The 7,434-nt window shown below is 37.0% G+C and overlaps 1 long non-coding RNA gene across 1 annotated transcript; it reads left to right on the top strand.

The window, feature by feature from the left end:
- The first annotated feature begins 1,952 nt into the window (after positions 1-1,952).
- LOC136748915 (uncharacterized) lies at positions 1,953-3,960 on the top strand. Its single transcript, XR_010816662.1, has 4 exons — positions 1,953-2,200; positions 3,184-3,221; positions 3,379-3,539; positions 3,818-3,960. It is a non-coding gene; the product is annotated as an uncharacterized LOC136748915 (long non-coding RNA).
- Positions 3,961-7,434: the final 3,474 nt, after the last annotated feature.

The raw sequence follows: 7,434 nt of genomic DNA, 5'->3' as shown, positions 1-7,434 counted from the left end.
AGCTCAATTCTCTATTACAAGATGGAGTCCTTAGAATTGGTGCAAGACTCAGTAGGGCAGCTATGCCAGAAGAATTTAAACACCCTCCCATCCTGTCAAAAGACTTCCATGTGACAGAGCTTATCCTTCGTGAGATCCATCAGGATGTGGGTCACAATGGTCGCAACCGTATGCTATCCATATGCTGCGCCAAAACTATTGGATTCCTGGTGCCAATTTGGCTATAAGAAGAGTCCTAGTCAAGTGTGTTGTCTGTCGGCAGTTACATAGTGCTGCAGGGCGACAACAGATGGCTGATCTACCCCAGGACAGAGTCTTGCCAGATGAACCTCCATTCACAAATACTTTGGTCCGTTTGAGGTTCGGCATGGAAGAGGTGTCGTGAAGAGGTATGGGGTCATCTTTACTTACATGGCCATCCGAGCTGTCCACATTGAATTAGCATCGTCTCTGGATACAGACTCATTCATCAATGCTCTTCATCGCTTTATAGCCAGAAGAGGTCAAGTTTAGGAACCAACTTAATTGGAGCTGAACATTAACTTAGAGAAGCAATCAAAGGATGGAATTGTTCCAAGATCGAGAACACTCTCCATCAGTATGGAATCCAGTGGAAGTTTAACCCCCCTATAGGCTCCCATCATGGTGGAGTCTGGGAGAGGTTGATCAGGTCAATAAGGAAGATTCTCAACGCTACTTTGAGAATACAAGCTTTGGATGAAGAGGGCCTTCACACTGTACTGTGTGAAGCAGAAGCTATCATCAACAGTCGTCCAATTACAAAGGCATCCAGTGACCCAAATGACCTGGAGGCATTGACGCCTAATCACCTGCTGCTCCTCAAGACCAAGCCATCTTTGCCCCCAGGGCTTTTTCAGAAGGAAGACCTCTATGCTCATCGAAAGTGGAAGCAAGTCCAGTACATATCGGACATGTTCTGGAAGCGATGGACTAGGGAATATCTACCTCAGCTAAAGGAGCGCCAGAAGTGGTCACGTATGTCACGCAACTTCGTCGCTGGAGATGTCGTGCTCAGCACCTCGTAATTCCTGGGTCATGGGAAAGGTCATCCAGGTATTTCCAGACAGACATGGACTTGTACGTCAGGTTGACATCAAGACTAAGACCAGCATACTGCACCGACCCATCACTAAGGTCTGTCTTCTTCAAGAAGCAGAATAAGAATGAGATAGTGGTCTCCTACGGTGAGTCATGTGCTTGTAACCTCTGACTTCAGGTAATGGAAACCAATGGAAGACTGAAGATTGTTCTACAAAAGTTTCAGTTAACTTGTCTCCTTTGTGTTTTTAATTAGTAAATGTTTCATAGCCATAGATAACAATTTGGGGCAGGTATGTAGGAGCCAATTAGTTTATATAACGTGTTATTATTTAGAAGAAATATATTTTATTCTGTATTTGTCCATTTATGCATTTGGATTAATTGTACTTAAGGATTAAGTATGGATTTATGTTCCATTACTCGTGCACTTACATATAAATATATATAAATATATTTGAAATCAACTGTCACTTATTTTCTGTTAGTTTAGCTATGGAGCCTCACGGTTTTCTGACCATGTCATAACACCTGCGTTAATTCATGAAATCAACTTGTAAATATCTGTATAATGATTACAATGAAATCCTGTAAATTGCCATAAATATTTGACCTGTTGGAACCAGTGGAATAAATGTTTTATTTACATTATTTAATAGGGAGTCTGTGTGGATAACGACAGGGTGATGCATGTCAACCATCAGCCCAAGCTAAACCTAAGAAAGCCGCTTCTACACCTTGGATTGAAATAACTCTTCATGTTTTGTTTCCTGAAAGAAGTAAGTCACTGTGACCTTTTCAACAGGGGGCGCTAAGTATCCTCTATGTAAATTAGATAGTCAACTCCGCCTAATTTAGATGAGAACATTTGTGTTACCCGAAACGGTGCATTATGGGATTTGCATGAAGTTTTGGTGTATTTTTTTTCCTCTCTACATAATGGAAAACCTGCATAATTTCTTATTTCGGTCTTCTCTTTTAAAAACAATTGCATTTTTAACACGATGCACCTGGATTGTATTAGAACAGCCCTTCTCACAGATGGGAGAAAAGCGGGAGTTCACTCGGAGTCTGTGGTGGCTGTGAAGACCCCGCACACTCCGCCATTTCTCAGAAGACAGGATCAGTAAAGTGCGATATGGTGAGGCATTTTCATTTATTCTTTTGTGTTTTCCAGAAAATTGCGATCATGAATAAACCAGAGATCATAGACTATAGCAACTGCAACCGAAATATGCAATATTTACTAGTCACTGTAGCTGTGTCAGTTTTCTTTACTAAACACTAGAATCGCCGACATTTTGCACCACATACAACCGCAGCGCCGGGACAATGCGTGGCTCCTATGTAACGGCTGTGTGAGGAAAAATAAAGACTTGGATAAAACTTAAGTGAAAATTAAAAGTGGTGTATACATCGGTATGCACATATCTAAGCAGATTTATACATTTAAAAACATAAATAACCAATTATACAAAAGCATAAAACTCGAGCTCTGTGCGCTACACAGACTGATTTTCAAGGGAAGTTAGAAACTTGCTGATCCGGTCAGGACAGGCGAGCTCAGTACAAATCTGCTAATAAAATATGAATGAATAGCTGTAGAAAAGCACGTGTTTCAGCAACCAACATGATTATAATACTTTCACACTGACTATGTATTACAAAGTCCAGTTTGTCGGCTATATTATTACCGGAGGTCGATGGGTTTGAGAAGAAAGTATATATAACGTATTCATTATAAGAGGTTTCCATCTGAAATGCTGTATTTAATTAAAATATTTAATAACAGTACAGATATGTGGGAGAAATTCACATACGCACTTTTGAATTGCGAAAGCAGCACAAAAATCGGCTATAACCGTTCTAGTGTTAATTAAGTTTAAAACGGGCTACAAAGTAACAACAAAACTAAAAACTAAAAAACACCAGAGGTTTATTACAACACAATTACATTATAGAGAAACAGACCCATTAAGAGTTCTTAATGTTTTAGAATTGGTGGAGGCTGAAATACTTTGGATATACTGTTTGACCTCATTTTCAAAGATTTCAAAAGTTTTTTATGACTACATTTATGAATGTGGAATAAGATTAAATAATAACCACTTTCTTTTTCTTTAGTGTATTCAGAGAAGGCCATGTCCGCTCACTGACATCAGGTATGGTCTTCATTTGAAATGAAAAATATTTGATTATTGTTTACTTGAAGTCATGCAGGTGGAATAATATGGATTCTCTTTAAAATTAAGTAATTTGTAAGTATTTTCATTCTTCCAATCGATGCTATAATTGTTCTTTACCTTTTTTGTCTTGCAGCAAATACTAATATTCAATTTCTCATTCTTAAAACAAAAATTGGAGCATCTGGAGCAGAATCAAGGAATCATCATGAGGGATCAATCCTAATAAAAATTATCCCTGACGAGGATGAACACAACCAGTTGGTCGACAAAGTAGAGGAGTTTGAGGGATTTTCAGTAAGTGTAATCACATTATTACAATTATGATTTCCCCCCTTGCAATATTAATAGCTAACTGATTACAGTATGTCATTTTAGGAAAGATTTTGGGCTTTAAAATCAACTGGATTGTACCAAGTGGTCAGGTGAAAGAATTAAACTGTTACCAAACATTAGTCATGCAATTGTAAATTGTATTTAATCCTTTTTGAAAGAGTAGTATTTGTATAATGTATCCGGTGAACACGCATGATTTTCCATTGATATTTCACAAAAAGTTTGATTTTCTATTCCAGAATGTTTGAAGCATTTTCATGATGAGGTGGCGATAGAAGTAAAACGAGGAAAACTGAACAAAATGAAGACTACAGTAGAATTCTAAGTGCTTCATCAAATTTAAACATTGTACAGATCACTAATAAATACATTTCTGAACATATTACTGTGTGTGTGTGTGTGTGTGTGTGTGTCGAATCTAATTACTGAAAATCCATGTCACAATGAACCCACAGTGTGAGCATAGTTAGCTCACAATTAGCTCACAGGGAGCTCACACCGTGGTTACAGATTTAGCTCACAGTGACCTCACATTCTTCACTGGGTTAAGTACAGGAGAACACACACTACACGATTGATCTGACATCCTTGTCGTGGCGATCTGCGTCACAGCCTCCAAATCTCGCAGAAACACGCGTGATCCACACAGAGAAAAGGTCAACAAACACGGACGTGTACATGTACAGGTCACATTTGTGTAGAGCAGATCTGCGCTGCTCCACCAATGGGATCAGAGTATTTCTGCAGATCTGTGCAAATCTGCGTTAAGAACGCGACCACAAGCCGCTGTTGTTGTTTGTGTTCGTCTTTGCAGACAAACACAAAAAGCATATAGTATTTTAAAATAACCTGCCCCGAAACAACCATTGGTATTTGAAGTATTTTAATAAATACATATAAAAATCTTATTGTCCTGTCATGTTTATTCTACTGTTTCTTTTCTCTTCTTCAGTCAGCGCAGCTCTCTCTCCACGATCGGTGCCGATCGAGTCGTAAATATTAAATATGTTTAATAAAATCGTTGCGGCTCCGACCAGCTTACCATCAGCTTACGTCTCACACACATGACCGGCAGCGGGGACGTCGTGACGATCAGTGCCGATCTGTCCTGTGGGCAAATCGGGCTTAAATCGGGCTTAAAATCGTGTAGTGTGACCCCGGCATTAGTTAAGAAAGTCTGAATATATCCCACAATGAGAGATCTAGTGCAAAGCTACCAAAATGTGTGGGGGGATTAGATTTGTTAGTTTATTTTTAATTTATATCCTAGGGAAGACAATTAATGTAGGCAAGAGAAACCATTGCTTTACATCTGTATTTGCATCAATGCCAACCTTAACAAAAGAGTAATATGCATTTGCTGTGATGGCTGCAGTGTGTATTATACATTGCCATTGAACAAAAATATAAATTATAGATATCAAATGTGTCTTGCATGCACTTCTGTGAGGGTCAATCTATCTGCTGTTGTCATTGTAATGGCAATTAGAAGCACAACAAATGTTACAATGTAGTGACAAAAAAGGCCATTACATTGATATTTTCCCTTTTTACATTTTTGATAGATTTGGTCTCTTGAGATACTTCAGACAGAACACTATGGACTAATCTGTAAATATTTGATACTGCAGGAAGATTTGTAACACAATGGTAGACCTAGTTAATATTCCGCCTGCTCAGAAAACAAAAAAACAAAAAAACCCTGCTCTAACGTTGACCCTTTTGAACATTTTCTTTTTTGTAGTTGAGTCTCTCTTGTTTCCAAGATGACCTTTATTCATTCTTTAATGGTTGTTATGACTTAATATCTGGCTCTTTTTATATTTCCCTTTTTGCTTTACCATGTGTGTGGTTTGTTAGCTGTGGCTGTGATGAGAAGGTTCAGAACACTTTATTAGTAAGTAAACACAAACAATACACAGCAACAAACAAACAATAAACAACATAGCTGTTAGTCTTTTTTTATTTGTTTGGCTTATTATTATTATTAATATTAATTATTATTATTATTAATAATAATAATAATAATATTATTATTATTATTTATTTGTATTAGTTCACTATGGAAAGAGTTAAAACTGTGATCAGGTATGATGATGATAAGTTTGCCCCACACACAAGGAGCATGTTTTGTTTTATTGCAATTCATTATTGACAATCTCTTGCTCTCTCACGACGTTTCCAAGGCAGATAAGCTTTCTTTTGACATGGAAAGTAAGTTTAAATCTTTACGATGGCAACATCTGCTCCAAATAACAGATGCCCATTTCTGCGTTAATCAGGCAATAATTTATCTCAGTTTGGGATGTAGAAAAGGGTTTATTTGTTCTTACATATTTAATATATTTCCCTTGAAAAGTATATCTAGTTTAATATTACTCAAAATGAATTACACAGAATCAATCACCAAATAACTTTTCAATTTTACAATTTTAGGAAGTTAAAGCTTTCAACTACACCACAAATGTTTGCATGTGTAAATTGTGTGCAGTTTGTTGTATGAAAACAAATGGATAAATACTGCTTAGCAAACCTATTACGTTATATATCTGCATACTGTAATACGTGGTTGGATATCAGTTTTACCATAGTTTATTGTTTTTGAAAATGCATGCAATTAACCAGATAAAAACTAATGTTATATCTGTGCAGATAAAAACTGTATGAAAGCCATTTTAAGAGTTTTATTAAATCAAATTGTTGCTGACACACAGGTGAGATATTTTCTTTACTGAGAGTTTAGACCAAGAAACCTGACTTTGAAGGATGACTGAAAGTAATGAACATGTTTCCTGAGCAAAGTAATAGTCTGACTCTCATGGAAAGTACATAACTATTGTACTTGACAGAACAGGTTATACAGTAACAAGTGCCTTGACCCAAACTCAGAACATTAAAAGCTTAAAAACAAATACACTTTATTTTCAATTGGTTTACACGCTGTACTTTAGTTATGTAATGTATGTTTATTCACTTGTCCAATAGACTTTCTTCACCCCAGCACCATCTTAGTTTGAAAATGAGGCTCGGAAAGCAAACAGACATTCTGGTAGAGAGTTTGCTAAGACAGAAATTAGGCAGGTGGAATTAGATAAGTGGGCAGATGAAGGTGGGAGAATTAGAGCAACAGAAGGGGTACAGTAATTGGATTGTGGGATACGTGCATGATATTGAAGGTAACGGTGGTCGTTTAAGACAGTGTTTGCAAAGGGACTAGACTTTCCCTAGAGAACACACACAGACAGCTAAGTGCCGTGCCTATGTGACAACTGCCATTGTTAATAACTAACCATAGCTCATTAAGTGTTATATAATGCAAGCATATAGAGAAAGATTAAATATAAATCCACATTGTAACCAGATTTTTAATTGCTGCAGTGAAAGTGAAAGATGGTGAGGAAGACTGCTTGAGAGGGCTATGTTTTTGATCAATGAGGAAAAATGAACCGCCATACAGCGTGTAGGGAGCTAACACTCACTTTCTATGTGTAATTTCTATGTGCGACATCATAACACAGAGCCTTCCATGACTGGTTTAATCTGACTTGTAACAGTCAATAGGCACATTCATGTTTTGCTGCATTATTAATGCATAGATTTACTATATGGGAATTGAATCTTCTTTTATTTGATAGAACCTTTTATTTATCTAGCACACACCAGTCATTATACGGACCAAAAATGAATACAGTAAATTACAGGCAAACATCATCCTTGAAGTGTTTGCTACACACTCTTGTGCCATCATTGATCCGTTAAACAATAATATTATTAGTACTGGCCGTACCAAAAGTAATTAATGTATACATTTGTAACTTAAAAAAGCAGTATTGCCTAATATATCCCACCCACTGGT

This window comes from Amia ocellicauda, chromosome 4 (assembly GCF_036373705.1).
Source record: "Amia ocellicauda isolate fAmiCal2 chromosome 4, fAmiCal2.hap1, whole genome shotgun sequence".
NCBI lineage: Eukaryota > Metazoa > Chordata > Actinopteri > Amiiformes > Amiidae > Amia > Amia ocellicauda.
The sequence above is the reverse complement of the archived record's forward strand: the minus strand, read 5'-3'. Positions and strand labels throughout refer to the sequence as shown.